A 14,820-nucleotide genomic window follows, 5' to 3' on the forward strand; every position below is an offset into this window, starting at 1 on the left:
TTTTTTTGCATTTTTCTCAAAATTGTTGAGGTTGGATCCATAAATTTCTTTAGTTTTAAATTATGTATCCAACCTCAACAATTTTAATAACACTTGCCTATATATTATATATATATATATATATATATATACATACACACACTAGTATACATATATACACACATACATACACACACTAATATTTATATACACATACATACTAATATATATACAAACATACATACACACACACTAATATATATACACAAATACATACATACACACTAATATATATATACACACATACGTACATACTAGTATATATATATACACACACACACTAGTATATATATACACACACACTCGTATATATATACACACACACTAGTATATATATATATATACACACACACATACACACTAGTATATATATATACATACACACAAACACATACACACTAGTATATATATATATATACACACACACACACACTAGTATATATATATATATATATATACACACACACATACATACACATACACACTAGTATATATATATATATACACACACACAAGTATATATATACACATACATACACACACACTAGTGTATATATATATACACACACACATACACACACACACTAGTATATATATATATATATATATATATACACACATACACACACATACATAAACACTAGTGTTGGGACGATTAATCAGAAATTTGAAAAAAATTGGAAATTTTAGGGGTCTCGGAATCAGGAAAATTTGTGCATATTTTCCAATGCCAAAAACGATTCTTTTATAATAGCTTTTTTATTTGATTTTATTTAAAGTGAAATATTCCATTGCTGGTAGAAATGATAAAATACTAAAGATTTATTGATTTTAAACTAAAAATAAATCATAAGTGGATTTTTATGTTTGTGAACATATGTGCACATTTAACGCGTTTTACAACTCTATGTGTTATATATTTAGAGATCTATGAAGAATTGGAATCAGGAATTTCGTACGGAATCGGTAATTGTATTGGAATCGGTGAAAATATTGGAATCGTCTCATCACTAATATATATCTTTTACTGGACATAAAAAAAGAATTTTGTATTTAAATGTTTATTTGAATAATTGCTCTGCATTTATTCAAATAAGCACATAAATATAAAACGGTTTCATAAGGCCACGCAAAACTTTGCTCACAGTTTGCGCATCGAATGGAGCATTCTAGATAAAAGATAAAAACGTCTTTAGCTCTGCCGGGGGGGGGGGAACGAAAAAAAAACAAAACAGATGTGATATTGTCAATTGTAGAAAATATTAAATAAAAAAATTTAATATCATATCTTCTTTATAATAAAGTCGAGTTAATTTTTCGCCTGCGTTTAGTCCCAAAATGAAAATAAGCAAACACTCCCTAAGCAAATTTTTGCATTTCTGTTAAACTACGAGTAAAAAACCTATCTATATATATATATATATATATATATATAAAGGGAAAAATGTGTGTGTGTGTTTGTCGCAAAAACTTTTGACAGAGGCGACGGATCCTGACGAGATCGGTACCATTTTGAAGCTCGACGTCTCGAACAACAAATATCAAAAATTGGCCAAAAACATTAATTCCTTCACCCTAAACTCGGCCGTTTTGTACAAGGAGGGGTCGATTTTTTCGCCAACATTTTAGCAAGTCATCATTACCGTTGGATTGACTTTAGTTAATTTCAACGCTTTTGACTTCTGGTCGTGTCATGGAGACATCGGCTAAGGCGTTAGATTTTCTTCCACTTTCTTTTCCGCCTTCGTGGTATGGGTTCAAGCCTGCCTGCCTACTATTTTTTTTTTTTTTTTTCTTTTTTTTTTTTTTGCTCATCACACACCTCCAAACACCCGGGCAACACCAGGCACCCAAGCTATCCTATCTATAAAAGTGAGAATGTGTGTGTGAGGACATTTCTCAACCTATATACTCAACAAAGTTTTGATCTACAGACTTAAAATTTGGTATTTAGGATATTCAGACATGTGGAAAACCGTTTAATCAGTTTTCATCCAGAAAAAAAGGGGCTGCTAAGGGGGTCAAAATTGAAAAATTGGTACTTGGAGGGTAATCGGATTTTTATCTGTTTGTCAACCGTTTCACGACTGCATATGCACGGTTGTGAAACATGACAGCGTCCTTATGTTAAGAATAAGTAGGTTTGATACCACTTTTTAAAGATCATGGCAAGCTGATCTAATGGTTATCGTACTTGACTCACTGTTTTGAAATTTTGGTTTCGATCGCAGTTCGAGTATTTTTTTTTTTAATTACAAGAAATGAAATGTTCAGAAAAAAACATTCGTATGCACGTCTCAGTTTTTTTCTGTTTTTTTTTTTTTTTAACTTCATTTTTTTAAAAAGGAATTTAATGTTACGTTTAATACCTGCAGTATTTTTGTTTAAAATAAATAATTCTGCATTAATTTAAATGTAATATTATGTGTATTTTACGACCGGGCAACGCCAGGCGGCCTGCTAGTATTAATTTTAAAAAAATATGCAGATGACAGCTACCCAAGAGTGAGAAAAGTTAGGCCTATTTCTTGCATCCTATTTCTCGCAGTTAATTCAACTTCCACTTATATATATATATATATATATAAAGTAAGTTATAAAAATATATATGGCAAGTTTTATAATTTTTATAACTTTCTATCTAGCTCTACTTATGTATTGAGCACTGTTGAAGTAAATACTGAAAATGTAAGCATAAAATTATGTTTTCATATATTAATTTACGTGATTAAATGAAGTAGTCATATATATATATATATATTAGATATATATATATTTTTATTACCGCTTTATCTGTTTGGTTACGTATGTTTCGGATGCTGGACTGTGTTTATGATCCAACAGCCTCGTCACACCTTCTGTAAGGTCTGACGAGGCTGTTAGATCGTAAACACGGTCCAGCATCCGAAACATATGTAACCAAACAGATAAAACGGTAATAAAAAAAATAAAACACATATTTACTCTGCAATAGTATTGAGCACTCTCTTCAGGTTTTTAATAATTACCAGTTTTACAAAATATATATATATATATAAAAAAAATACCCAGTCACATACACTTTTTCACAATAAAGCTAGAACCCAGAATTAGATGAATTGAGCAATTGCATCAACAACGGACAACGCCAGACCCAAAGTGGGTTTCGATATACTGCATCTCATCAGTGACGTGCTACGACATAGGCGCAAACCCAGATCGTCGCATGTATGAAGTGTGCAATACAAACGACCAACCGTATAGGCCACGGCGCAATCTATTTGCTATGTTTTGATTTTAATTTTTATATTTTATCTAGTTGTACATTCTACTATGTGACAAGTGTATGCGACGGGTATTTATATATATCTATCTATAATCTCCTCTTAATGTCTAATATATATATGTGTGTGTAAAAGAGATTTGAAAGGCTGTCACAATGCGAGGAATGAATTATAGTCGCTGTTGGTAAGAGGAGACGAGAACAAGTGGCGATTTACAAATCAATAACTACATACATATATATATATTTCTTTTTTTTATTTATATATATTTATTCAGTTGTATGGTAAAATGTCTTACTTGTAAGTCTATGCGACGTATTCCATTATTAATTTCGGAAAAATAATGGAATATATATATATATATATATATATATATATATATATATAAAATGAATTTTCCCATCAATTTGGATGCATGAGGTCCACACAACAATTAAGTTTTCCAAAATCCACTTAGATGAATTGTTTATAGTGGTGAAGGCTTGTATAAGAACCAAACACACATTTTGGAACAACTGCTAATCTTAGTCAGTGCAATTGAATCCCAGAAACAGAGCAGAGAGTAAAGCTCAGGTTTTATATCCAAGTTTTTCTTCTCCTGATGAAGACTGGTGGTGCATCTCTCCCAGTTATTTTAAATGTGCTCGCAGATACAAACCTGCGCTGGAAAATTTCCAGTATATATATAGATAGATAGATAGATTTTTTTTTTTTATTTATTTTTTTTTTCCTGTACTATTTTCCAAAATTGCATCTATCGCATCTGTTTTTTTTTTTTTTTTTGGAGAGTCTACTTCAAGGAGCTGTTGTCTCAGTGACCACCATACACTCATTAACCCTTATCCTCGAGTTGCCTTTGAGCCTTGATAAGTGACGACTCTTTTGTTAAAAAAAAACAAACAAAAAAACTGTGCCTAAAAGCCTACATTTGACACATAAATTCAGCTCTGTGGGCGAGGTTTTGCGTAGCATCAGTATTTATTAGCGTTGGGATAATTAATTGAAACGGAACTTTTTCGAGGGTATCGGAATCAATATTGGAAAAATTTTTGCTAATTTTTCAAACGATTCTTTTTATATGTTGTTTTTGTTTGAAACTTGATCTTCTATGGCTATAAATAAATCAATATATAACTGTATTGTTTGCGTTTATGAAAATATATACAAATTTTGCAGGGGATTGTACGATGATCAGAAAATTCTTAAAAAATAAAAACTATTCTATGAATTTGAGTTCCTTTTTTGTGTATTGATAATCTTATTAAAAATCCTTTTTTCTATTTATTAAAAAAAAGCAACAAAAAAAAAAAACAACTTTGTAATATATGGATTTGCATTCATCTGCAAAAGATCTAGCTAATTTGCATATTCTTTTAAACATTCATTTTAATTAATTCTCTATTAGTTTTTTTCGGTTTTCTTATGGGATGATCATCTTTAGTTAACTATTACGTGTAATTATATTCATGCAGATATTCTACGTGATTTATACTTGCGTAATATTTGCGTAAAAAGCTTATACCAAACACAAACCGATTTCTACATATATTTGTTTTAAAAAATTTGCCTACCAAACTCTTGTCAGTTTTTGGTTTAAACACATGAAACTTAATATATAGGGTATTCGAACCCATGCGAAACTTTAAATTTGGGTTTTAGCTGGGGAAATTTAAAAAAAAAAAAGGACATTTTTCCTTAATGAACTGGCAAATAAGTTCATATATACCTATACTTATTTTATCTTAAATTTTATTTAAATACTTATCAAATTTTAGTAATTCAATAAATTCAAAATTTATGATGTGAAATGGTTAAATTTAAAATCAAAAGATTTTTATTATTCTATGTAAGACAAAGAATACATTTGAAATATTTTAACTCCTTATCCTATAGGATTTCGATGTCTACCATCTCTTCAGAGGAGAAAAATATTAGCAAATAATTATAATGGTTTACATCTTATTTGCTAAAGCCAGTAAGACATGGAAAATCACAATTAAAAGTACTTCAACAGTGCCCAATACATAGGTAGAGCTACGTAGTAAGTCATGAAAATATATATGGCAATTAAGCTACACAGTATATTCCGCGTTTCATTCATGTGAGAATCTGTTAGGCTTATGCAAAAAGTTGCAGGTCAGACATGGCATATATATTTTTTTCGTCGTTTAAAATTAAAAATGCTCTTAAGCCTTTTTAATTTTAAAAATTTTTTCTTATCTGACGAGATCAATAATGATCGAAACGGTCTGCAGAACGTAGCAAGATATGATTATATTTACATAAAGAAAAATGAAAAAATTATAAATTTGCTCTCTTTGATTGAGCACTATCCTTGTTGGAATTCAATGATTCTAATTTTGAATATTTTCAACCTGGATTATATATATATATATATATATATATATGTTGTTTATACGCCATGTATGTTAATAGTGATTAATAGTGATTAACAATATACATTACACTTTTTTTTTTATATGGTCAATGATAATATTAGCAGAAGTAGGATTGCAATTCTAAAACTTTCAAAATGAGCATTTATTTAAAAACAGACACATTAATTTTTGTTTTGTCAACGATGATTTGTAATGATTTTGTGTAATAAACGCCACGAAATTATATGCCTTAAATCAATAAGAAAATCGGTTAATCTATTTCATATTCTGATTGTTCCTTTATACGCTTTTAAAAAGGCCAAATACAATTTTTGAAGGCCAAACTATTTTTTTAAAAAGGCCAAATTTCGTTAAATTCGGCTTTTAAAAAGGCCGAATACAATTTTTTAAAGGCCGAACTTTAAAAAAAAGGCCAAATTTTGTTAAATTTGACTTAAAAACGGCCGAATATTTTTTTTTTTTTTTTTTTTAAAGCCGGCCAAATTTGATAAATTTGGATTAAAAAAGGCTGAATACATTTTTTTGAAGGCCAAACAAAAAAAAAAAAAAAAAAAGAAGCCAAATTTGAGAAAATTGGCTTTAAAACAACCAATCTGACAACTCTGGACAAGAATATTAGAGTGACCTCCCTTCAAATATCATAATATTATATGATCATTGTTGTAATGGTGGAAGAAAGAATCAGCAAAACATTACGTAAAAAAAAAAAAAAAAAAAAAAGGGAACATTTGAAAAAATAAATAAATAGATAAAACTAAATGAAGCAAAAACAAAAACATTGCCTACCAAGAAGTGCTGGGCTGAAGGATTAAATTAAAGATTGTCTTTTTCAATGTGATTTTTTTTTTTATTCGTATTGAACTATGTAGCACAATATTACTTTCTAAGTGTTTATTTGTACTTATTAATCCATCTGATTTGGATCAGTTCGATATTTAAAATAAAATAGACATTATTTTCACAGAAATATTAATAAATAAATATTTGTTGGATGTTAGTTTTTTTTTCTGTTAAAAAAAAAAAAAAAAAAAATTTGTGCTATCCAGAAAATCATCAGCTTTATCGAAACATTTGTTGATCATTTTATTTGGATTCATTGGACTGTTGCTCTCATTTTGAATATAATTTTTACATTTCGGTCGATGTAACCGAATTGATTTTTCCGAGTACTCTAATCACTGCGCTATGGGTCCTTGGAAAAAATCAATTTTAAAAAGTGATATTTTCCTGAAGCTTCAATCCTCAGTGTGGGCGACCAAAAAATACAGCTGCAAATTACTTAGGACCTCTATCCAGTCATGGCTGACGGAACAAGAGCATGCTACCCCCGTGAAGTAAATAAACGGTTCCGCTCAAAATTCCATCCAAATTCCCAATTTTGACAGAAACATTCCCAAATTCAACAAGATACAACTGAAGAAGGTCAGAGGCTACATCGAGCAAAACGTGAAAATTACACTCGAGATGCAATAACCCTTATCCCTGAGTGGCTTCCGGGCCTTGATAAGTGGTGATCACTGTGTAAAAAAAAAAAAAAAAAAAAAAAAAAAGGTGAGAACACTAGTCAAATAAATCAAAATAATAGAAATAACCAAAACTCATCTCAAAAATTCAGAAGCGTCATATTTGTTGATTAAATATATTTCTTATTCCATGGAATTTCCATGGGTCACTCTGGTAGAAATAGCTTTATTAATATATCATATGTGTTATAAGTTTTCAAAGCTCAGGGAAATAAAATTCCAAATTTAGGATTCGGAATAAAAATATTGCTAAAACAGAGCCTTAAATACACATTTATATACACATACATATATACAGGATAATATATTTAATCCATGGGGATAGACGTCAGCCATAACCGAGTAGAAGTCTTAAGTTATTCATAATTGGATTCTTAATATCGTCTGCACTGAGGATTCAAGCATCAACTTTCATACTACTTACCATTTCACAGGTCCTTGCAGACAATTCTACTATGAACTAGCAGGGAGATTCGACGTTGCCTGGGATTGAATGAGAATTAATATTCCACAATTTCAATACTGTTATTGTCATCAAAATAGGTGAAATCCCCCATTTTTCAACCCGCCCCCGGATGCACCTGGAGGAAACTTAATGCCTCCTGCTAGTGACAGATAAAGTAGCTTTTTTTTTTTTTTTTTTTGACTAAGGAAATCAAAATTTATGAATTTTTAACAATTGTGATTAAAAAAAAAAAAAAAAAAAAATCATCTCAGTAGTCGAATTGAGTTGCCGCCCTTGGATTTTAACGCATTCTAACAAAAGCAATTCTTAAGCTCATGCTTTGCTTGTCATAAAATTTGATTTTCTAATTTTGATCTTGATAGTTCAAATTGAGTTGTCCTCGCCCTTATTCATAAAACTAAGTGGATCAAATAAATAGTCTCTTTGTAATAAAATTTGATTTTCTTAGTAAAAACAAAAAAAGAAAAATACTTGATCAATTTAACTGATTTTTAGAATATGACATTTGTTTTTATTTTCTACATCTTTTATTTTTTTATTAAATTATAAACAAGAATCAATTGTAAGATTATATATATATATATATATATATATATATATATATATGATTATATAAATGTAACTTTGTGTGTGTGTGTGTTTGTTCCTTATAGACTCCAAAATGGCTGAACAGATTTTCTTTAAAATTTACAGAACTTTAGTGTACAAGTCTAGGAATGATCTTAGTTAAGTTTTGTCTCAGAATACCTCCGATAATGGAAACATTATTTTAATTTATCTATCATCGGTAAAGCCATTTTTTCCACGTCGTCGTTTCCATGTTGTTGCTAAGCAAAAATGATAGAACAACAGGTCGTGAAAATTTTATTGTGGGTAAGTTGGCAGCATGTTTTTGTTTTGTTTAATGCTTGTATGACGTGGTCTGTAGGTTCAAACTCTGCACGTAATTTAAAAATATTTTTTTTTGTATTAACTGCAAAGAATTTTATAAGACTTGAAAATTTACGTGTTTTTTTTTGCATGACGTGATCTGTAGGTTCAAACCCCGCACATAAATTTCTTAATGTTTTTTTTTTTCAATGTAGAATAACATATTTTTTGGACTAAGTTACTGCATAGAGGCATGTGAAGCTTCCTCCCGAGCGATTTCAAAGAGTTTGATGACAATAAAAATATAGGCATGTGAAATATTTGTGGATTATCATTCAATCCCAGGCAACATCGGGTCTTCCTGCTAGTATATATATATATATATATATATATATATATATATAATGTTGATCATTGATACACTCCAAACAAGGCATGTTGCCATTGAGATGTAAAGTGGGTTACTATAAATTAGGTTGGTTGGGTGGTTGGTTGTTTTATGGCATATCAACCCTTTTTGGGTTATTTAATGCTGAATCCAAAGATTTTGAAGAACATTTTTTTAATAGAGTATATTTGTTGTTTTCACTATAAATTAGGAGTCAATACTTACATCCCCAGTGGAGAGCTGAGTAGCGAGATGCTCGTTCACATAACATTTATGCATGTGGGTACACTCGGGGGGGCAGGGAGGGAATTCCAAAGCTTGAGGAATTAGGCTATTAGAGTAGAAGGCTTTTTCAACATCTGAGCAGCTCTACTGTGAAGAGGTGGGACTTTGCCAATTGTCAGGTCTGTCAGAGATATGATTAATTATATCATTATTATTATTGATAAATATTTAGAGGGGAAAAATAGGTACCCCTTTTCTTCTAACGGTGTTGCTCCTAAGATGTAATGTAATATTTTATTATCACGATTAAATGCGTCTGCAAAGGTGTTCGAAAGTTACATAAGATAGTGGCCATTAGCCTAGATGCATTGAATTTGTATGTGGCATCTGTTGTTGCAAACCTACAATACTTTACTCCAGAGGGGGATTTTTGCAGTCATTTCATATGGAAATAATAATAATAATAATAATAATAATAGTAAAATGCTTTCAAATGACAAACGCACCTTACTTTACCTTTTGTCAGGTCAGTCGGTCGGTGATATCTGACATGTATGCTTTAATGATATTATAATAATAAGTCATGAAGGATCAAGGAGAATGGAAAGACCAAGGAGAGAAAGCACTAATGAGCCCGCCAATGATGAGCGTAAAGAGGACTGAGACTTTGGGGAGACTTGTTACTACACAAATTCCAGTGAAGACCAATGGTCGTTATCAGAAATCATTGAGAAATCAATGGCATACGGCTGTTGCAATAACGTAAATTAATTTACAAAGGTTATCGAAAGAGATGGAAAGTACTGGAAATCTGGGGTGACTTGTCATCTAGACTCCAGATAACACCACAGGTTGTTGGCAGAGAGTAACTTCTGATGACGTCTTGTGCGAGAACTCCTAGTGAGTACAAATAATAAAATGCTTTGAAATGACAAACACTCCTTACTTTTGGCTAGGAACAAAGTGTAGTAACTGTTCTGATACTAGATTTCATCTTTTCTATCCTCGGTCAGTGAAGGATAAATCTTTCTAGACTGAGGCAAATAATAAAAAAAATTTGTCCCAATCCAGAGTGCCCCTGCCCTTTTTTTTTTTTTGGAGAGTTGAATTTTCTCTGCATTAAAAACCGACCTTGTATCTAACTCTGTCCTTGCGGGGAGACAAATAGGGACTAATACAGTAGCAGAAATTTTCTTTACTCCAAATAATCTGCAAACGCGAGAACACGTAGACGTATAAATTGTGGAAGGCTGCACATAAAGTTGGTGATAACACGCATGCATGTTCATGATGGCAGTCTCGCATATCTGCTGGATTGAAATCAACTACGGAGAAAATTGCAGCCATTATCGCAGCATTGATTTTTCACTGACAACAATCAGTGGCCTTCACTGAAACTTGGGTAACAATGAACGGCTCCAAAGTCCCATTCCACTCCACATTCATTCAATGGAGGTCTTGTTAGTGCTTTTACTTCTTGGTCTTTCCATCCTCCTGGACCCTTCAACAATCCTCCCCAAGATGCCATGATCAAATAAGGCGACTTTTTTTTTTTTTAATGGGAAATTCGGGCTATCACTCAGGAGCAATGCACATGCCCGTGATTAGCAAATGTGCATGCTAAGTTTAAAAATGCTTTCGATTGAACGGCAGATGTCTGATGAATGTCCTCTACGGCTTTTTGTGACATTTTTAATTCAGGTTTCTGGCAAGGAATGTAATCACTTTATCCTCCATGCTTCGCGATTGACTAAAATAAGTTAGAAACACGTTGTATAAATAATTTTTTATTAATTAAAAAGAATATTTGGTTTAACATCTGAAAAATCAAAGTTTGTTTCTGACAAGCACATTTTCATTTGTTATTGTTTTACTGTGTTATTGATAATAATAATAATAATATATATATATATCTTATTTAGTACAGGCCCATTTTTTATTATTATATATATATATATATATATTTTTTTTTTTTACTATTTCCCAAAATTTTGAAACATTTTTAAATAGTCACCTAAAAATCAAAATCAATAAAGAGTGATAACTCATTTGTAATATAATGTACAAGGAAACTAAAATGACTTCACTATATCCCAGGCAACGCTGGGTAGAACTAAAATAGCATAAGTGAAAATAGTTCAGGCTCATGTTTTATATTTTTTATTTTTGTTATTTTCCAAAATTATTAAACATTTTTGATGCTTTTGCAGTGCAGCAAAGATATTAAAAAAACGAAGATAAAGAAAAGTTTGCATCATGTATATGTCCGTTTTGGAATGAAGTTCCCATTAAAAAATTGTTTTGGAATAAAGTTCCCATTAAAAAAAAATTGTTATGGAATGAAGTTCCCATTAAAAAAAAAATGTTATGGAATGAAGTTCCCATTAAAAAAAAATTGTTATGGAATAAAGTTCCCATTAAAAAAAAATCATTTAATTTAATCAAATAGTTTTTTTTTTAATTTTTATTTTAGAGGAAAATTACATTTTAGCACAACCAATCATGGCACAAACATCTTGGCAATTTCCAGCTACAAGGAGAGGGGGGGGCATCAAGGGAGATAACTCCATCTAATTCTGGAAGTTTGAAAAAAATTTGACACGATTTTTTTTTACAGTTTGGAATAATTTTAAGTTATCCTTTTTTGTTTTTTTTTTTTACTTAAAAAAAAATAGTTTATAAATTTATTAATAAAATTATTAGCATTTCATGTGCGTTTTGACACACTTTAAGAATTAGATCGAGTTATCTCCCCTGGTTCCACCTCTTTGTAGTTGAAATTGCTAAGATGTTTGCAACGCGAAGGCTCTGACTAAAATTTGATTTTCCTCTTAAAAAAAAAAAAAAAAAAAAAAAAAACACACACACACACAAAAAAAATTAGTTCAAATTAAGTGATTTTCTTAAAAATCAAAAAAAAAAAGAAAAAAAAAAGTTAATTAAATTTAGTAATTTCCTCTTATGAGAACTTTATTCCAGAACGGGCCAATGCATCATAGATGTTTTTGTTTATCTTCATTTTTTTAAATCTTTTCTAAACCACGTAAACACCCACTCTTTTTAAATCGTCACCTAAAAATAAAAATCACAAAAACGTGATAACTCATTTTTAATATAATGTACAAGGAAATAAAACTCAAAAATAAAATACATTCACTGTATCCCAGGCAACACTGGGTAGAACAAAAATAGCATAAATGAATATAAATTCAAGGTCAAAAAATGATATTTTTTTTTTCTATTAATCTTTTTTTTTTTTAAATAACCATGCATGTTTTTTTGTTTCTCTCGTCCCAGGAGTCAACTTAATGCCCATTTAGTCATTTGCAAGCAGAAACATTGGCAAATCAATCTCTATAGTAACAAAATTAAATGACTACTTCTAGTGTGTACGATTTTCTCACCTCTATGTGACTCACCTTTTTATTTATTAATTAAATGAATATTTATTGAAATCAAAAATGCACTCATAAAACTAAATTTAAAAAAAAATCCTATTAAAAAATATTTAATTTAATTACAGAATTAAATCCACCAGAATGCATTTTCGTTTCTTTAGTAAACAAGTCAGGCATTTTAATCTTTTGCTAATAATTGGAAAAAAAAAAAAAAAAAAAAAAAAAAATGGATTACTATGTGGACCCTCTAAAATTTGAAAGCCTTTAAGATGTCAAATAAAAAAATTTCTGGCTTTAAAATTTAGTTTAAAAAAAAAAAATTTTTTTAATGAATTATTTAATGACTCTTCTAAAATGAAAAGGAATTTGCAAGTATTTAAACTAAAAAAAAAAAAAAAAAAAAAAAAAAAAAAAAAAAAAAAAAAAATGGAAGTAAAAAAAATTTCCGGGGAAAACCTTGAGAAGATGTAGCTAAATTACAAATAAAATATTTAAGAATATTTCCTGATGAGACGATAAATTGATTGAAGTTGATTTGAATTTAAGAATTTATTTTCAATTGCAAGATTTATTTTTGAAATTCAATCTATGTATAAGCGTTGCACCCACCACTTTTTTTTTTTTTTCAGTTGTAAAAATTACAAGATTTATTTTTTAAAATTCAATCTATGTATAACCGTTGCATCCACCCAGGGCGAATTTTTGTTTCTCTTCCTTATTTGCTGTTTTGGTAGAATATGCTTTTGTTCAATTATGTTTCGCTCTGTGCGTAACAATCCATTTTGTTTAGAAGCTCAATATCTGTTAAATATAACAACAGAGCATATAGAAAAGAATGGTAGTATAGTTACATCCCAAGCTCCTCCAGCACGTTAAAATTTCGGTACATTTTTTTACAGATCCATTTCATTATGCAGAAACAAACGGTTATGATTATACCGTCTCTTTTCATGCATATACTCTTCAGAAAATTAGAAATTCTTTGCTCAGATAGAAAAAATGCATGACAATATACTGCTGCGAGAAGAATATGAACAAAGGTGGCTGCCAGAACAAATACACGATGCGGAATTTTTTGTTTTTATAAACTTTTCTTTCTTTTTTAATAATAACCATTTGTTGCTGCATAACAAAACCGATTTTTAAAAAATGATCTTGGAATGTAACTATATTGCTATTCTTATATATATATATATATATATATATTAGGTTGGTGTAAAAATAGGGTGGTAAAAGAATTGTCGGACGTCCTTGGCTTAGGTACAAGGACAAGTTGAAGAGTAACTTGTCTGCAGTGAACATACCATACAGGAGTCTTGAAGATGAGGTGAATGACCGAAAAGGATGGAGATCAAGGTGTTTTGAAGGTCTCCAGAGGTTTCAATCTGAAAGCTTAAGGCAACTGAAAGAAAACAGAGTAAGAGCAAAACGACTACCAGCCGCACCAATATCTGCAGCATTAAATCCACATTCATGTTCTATTTGTGGCCTTGTCTGCAAGTCCCTTGTTGGACTAAAAAGTCATCAGAGGCAAAAGCATAAATGAGTTTTAGAAATATGGGTTGTCTGAACCTCATACGTCGAAATCGATGGGAGAGTCCATCATATATATATATTAAGTAATGTGATTGATAATTTAAAATTTAAAAAATCAAATTATAATTAAATTAAAATCCGTTTCATAAGAAGGAACAATGCTAGGTTTATTTATGGTGTCTTTTAAATTTAATAAAAACCCTTCAAAATTTGCTGACGAGGATACCTTGCTTATTAAAAAACTATATGTAATAATTATTGTTCGTAACTGGATGTCTACCACAATAAAAAGCACTGTTTTCTGAAACGATCGTACAGATAATTGATTTTGTTGTTGTTCCTTCTTATGAAACGGATTTTTAATTTAATTATAATTTGATTTTTTAAATTTTAAATTATCAATCACATTACTTAATATTGAATTAGCTCTAGGATATTTACCTATCGAGCTGCTTATATATCTAAATTACAATGAGCACTTTCTCTTTCCTGTATTTTAATTAAACTAGTAATTTCACTGTTACATTGAAATACACTCAGCTCTTTAGACTATTGTTCTGATCTCCTTTAAATATATATATATATATATATAGTTGAACTTCAAAAAACAACATTTTTGCACCAACCTAATATGCATATATGATGGAATGGAAAACTGACAAGCATTATTTAAACTGTCAAATAGAAACTCAATCTGGCTTTAAAATTCTCAT

Source organism: Euprymna scolopes, chromosome 33, assembly GCF_053919585.1.
Source record: "Euprymna scolopes isolate OS-2025 chromosome 33, ASM5391958v1, whole genome shotgun sequence".
NCBI classification, from domain to species: Eukaryota; Metazoa; Mollusca; class Cephalopoda; order Sepiida; family Sepiolidae; genus Euprymna; species Euprymna scolopes.